This window comes from Mastomys coucha, unplaced genomic scaffold, assembly GCF_008632895.1.
Source record: "Mastomys coucha isolate ucsf_1 unplaced genomic scaffold, UCSF_Mcou_1 pScaffold7, whole genome shotgun sequence".
In the NCBI taxonomy this organism is placed as follows: Eukaryota; Metazoa; Chordata; class Mammalia; order Rodentia; family Muridae; genus Mastomys; species Mastomys coucha.
This window is the reverse complement of record NW_022196913.1, coordinates 78618820-78622612: the sequence shown is the minus strand read 5'-3', so window position 1 is coordinate 78622612 and position 3793 is coordinate 78618820. Positions and strand designations below refer to the sequence as shown.

Here is a 3793-nt window from a genome sequence, read left to right as displayed (position 1 = left end):
TCAGCTCCATACTTGTAGGAAATGCAAATTCTAGGTTTCTTCTTCAACCTACTGCGGCAGGATTTTTGACAGTGGTGGGACATCTGTTGACTCACAGTGATCCAGCACACTCACCTGGCATCAACTTGGAACAGTGGCTTTATTGAGACACCAATGAATGCTAATAACTCAGTCCTGTCTAAGTGGTGGAGGAGAAGGCACAGTTTATTAAGAGATTTATAGAAGAGTAAGAAGTAGAGATTTTCAAATTATAAAGACTTGGTAAAGACAGAAAGTAAAACTCTGTGTTAGTGTGAGAGAGCCCTGGGGGATTTCTGGAACAAACTCATGAATGAATATTTTATGAAGCAATGGTTGAAGACCAAGATGTTCTGGCTAATTGGACCCAACATTCATTGCTTGTTCTCCTGATCATCGTGCCTCACCTGGTTTCCATGTTGCTCACCTGGTCAAGTGCGGTTGTAAACTTCATCTGTCTCTGCCTTTGGATTTGTTAGCTGTTGACCCTGACTCTCTGCTAGCTGCTAGCCCTTGTTTGGTATAGCTACTTCCAACCTTGCCGATGTCCCAAGAATAGTTAAGTATTCTAAGTACTTCATTCCTCACAACTACCGAGAAATAACTGTGATGCTCCTGCTTATCTCTTTGTCTATGAGACTGTCTGGAGTCTCTCTCCTAAGATGATATAAGCTTGTTGGAAACTATGCTTACTTATAAGATAAGCTGCTGTAATTAATCACACTGGAATAGGTAAAAGCAACAGTTATCTAATATATTTCTCTTCAAGGGTAAAGATATCACAGAGGCTAGCCAGCCAGTCTGCCATCACTGGCCTTCATTCTTAGAGCCTTGTGGCCAGCTGCAAGCATCTATGTCTCTCAGCCTGGTATTCCTGGGCTCCACTATCTTAATCCATTCCCTCTGTAGCATACATGAACAACTTGCAGCTTTCACCAATGACTCTCTTTCCTTGGAGCTAGTTCCTGCCACATCAAATCAGAAATTCTGGCAGTGGAGCCAAGACACTTGTCTTTAACAAGGCCTTGTGGGTGAATCAACATGTAAACATTAATGTTTGAGAATTGCTGCTCTATAGAAACATGTTAAGATCCAAAGAAAACTACAGTGAGGACTAGTGCCAGTTATGGGCAGCCCCTTGAACATCCAAGTGGTCCCTGGCAGCTGCCCCAACCAGGGACATCCTCTTGTTCTCTAGTGGTAATATGAGCCACAGACATTGGCATTGACCCCTGCTGCTGTGTAGCCATGGACTCAGACATGGCCTCAGCAGCAGCTCAGCCTCACTCTGGCAGGGCTGGCCACTCACAACAGTCTTCTCCTTTCTACCCTCAATTCTCCAGTTCCATCTCTCTTCATAATTCTCAAGCTGCTCACTTCTCTTTCACTCCCATCTGACCATGCACATTGTGGTGGCTCCTGGGTGACATCTTCTGTCCATGCTGCTTGCTGTGATGGCAAGTGGGTATCTATGGCCTGTTTGTGCTATGCACCAGAGGGCAGGTCTAAGGGCGGCATGGCAGTCTGTCTGTCTTCCTACTCCCATGCTGTGCTGCCTGGATTCGATTTGATTTGATTTTTGTATGTCCTAGGCATAAACAAATTTGAGCACCATGCCAGATATCAAGGTAGGATGAACAAAGGCCTGCCTTCTGCTCTTCTCCCTGACTGATGTAAGAACACCACCACCAAGGGGTCCCTTTGCCCATTGCCAGGGGATTCTTCACAGATTTCTAAAATGTAAAACTTAAAGTATCTTTTAAAATACACAAAAGAGTGCTATTGTTATGCTTCTATTGGTAGTTACAGAAGAAAATTAAGTAAGTAAATGATTCCTTTCCTGGCAGCCAATTTGTGCTTCCAAAACACACAGCCAACTATTGAAGGGCCCTTTTTTATCCCATTTTGTCTCCACTCAGAAACTAGGCCATAAACCATTTGCTACTCATCCTAAGTTTAAGATACTTTACTTCCACAACTGATCTGGCGGTCTGGGTTGCTCTGAGGGGAGAAACTACAGTCTCTGGTTTAGCACCTCACAGTAAAACAGCGGGAGGGTTAGGTAAAGTAATCCTTTGTTCTATCTTAACAGGAATTGAGAAGCTCTAAGTTGAAGTCTGGTGGGGGGAGGGGATGGAGGCCTGTCTCTACTCTTTGTCTTCAACACTTATAGGACTTTCAGAGCCTGTAATCATATGGTAAAAAGTTCACTATGAGTTTATACGTAAATTAAGTCATAAATTAAATAAGGTTTATAACAGAGAATGTTTACATATATAACCACTAGGAATAATTAAACTTGTAAGATGGGTGGGACACCAAATTCCTTGTCTACTGAAAATATAATTCAATATTTGAGGTGCAAGCAAAGGAAACAATTGAGTGAAGAGCAGCCACAGGAGGAGAGAAAAATTGCATTCACCTATACAGCAACGGAGGAGTAATGTCTAAGACATAAAAGAACACAAAATCCCAAATAACCACAAATCAATCAATCTCCAATTAAGTGAACCAGTGAAATAAAAAATTTTCAAAAGATGGAGTACAAATGGCCAGTAAACATGAAAAAATAGTCCAGTCTCATAATTTATCAGAGAAGTGCAAGTTAAAACCACACAGAGATTCCAGTCACATGCTGGTGATAGGAATGTGAACTTGTCCACTTACTGTGGAGATCAGTATGAATGGTCTTGAAAAAAGCTGATTATTTCTCCCATACCGCCCAGTTATATCACTCTTGAGGATTCATGGGGAAGACTCAAAATCAACACATCACATTGATATGTTGCAGCATTATGCACAATGGCCACATTATGGAATCAACCTGGCTCTCAATCAAGAGAAGAATTGATAAAAAAATGAGTACTTATACAAAATAGAATATTTTCAGTCATAAAAAGAATAGTTATATCATTTGCATGAAAAACATACAACTGGATATAATGTTATTATTAGGTCTCAGACAAATAGCTCATTTTTTTTCCGAATCATCTGTGGGTCCTATATTTTATGTAAATACATCAGATCAGGTATGTAAATGAGATTAAAAATGAGGGGTCAGCAAAGTTGCTCAGGATGCTTTCAGATAATTTGAGTTCAATTTGGAGAAACCGTATGGTGAAAGGAGGGAAACAATTCTCATAAGTTGTTCTCTAATATTCACATACAAACCATGATGGTATGCTTGTATGTGCACACACATGTGAATGCAACCTCCCCAAACACACACAGTGGGATGAAAGTAGTAATCAATGAAATTTATAAAACAAAAATTGATATATTCATTATAGTATTTAATTACTTAGGTAGGCAAACTAAATAACAAAAATAGACAAAAAGAATAGGCAGGATTAGTAAAATTCTCTGTCATAGTTGCACATTTCATATAAACTACTAGAATATTTAATTTAAGTTGACAGTAATAAATTGAGGATGCATTTTATAATTTGTATAAAAGTTATCATTGTTAAGTATAGTTTGTAAATGTTTCAGTCTTCTCTTAACCTGTCTATCTCCCAAATAATTGATAGGACTATTTTATTTATTTAACAGCTTTAAGGTATAACAACTGAGCAGTATTAATCTATTTTAATCCTCTAAACTAATCTGGTAACCTCCCAGCCAAAATACTTGCTGATATTTGCATTTTATGGCTTTCTCTATTTCAGCTGTTTTCTTATGATATCTCCTGGGCCCTTTCCTCCTAGCTGAATCCACACTTCCTCTCTCTTCTTCCCCCTCCCCAGGCTGGGAGGAAGTCCAGCCCTATTCTCTT

The 3793-nt window shown here is 39.6% G+C and overlaps 1 non-coding gene across 1 annotated transcript; it reads right to left on the bottom strand.

Annotated features, from left to right (window-relative positions):
• Positions 1 to 1597: 1597 nt before the first annotated feature.
• Positions 1598 to 1738, bottom strand: LOC116082899. The gene has a single exon (XR_004115515.1). It is a non-coding gene; the product is annotated as a small nucleolar RNA SNORA48 (small nucleolar RNA).
• Positions 1739 to 3793: the final 2055 nt, after the last annotated feature.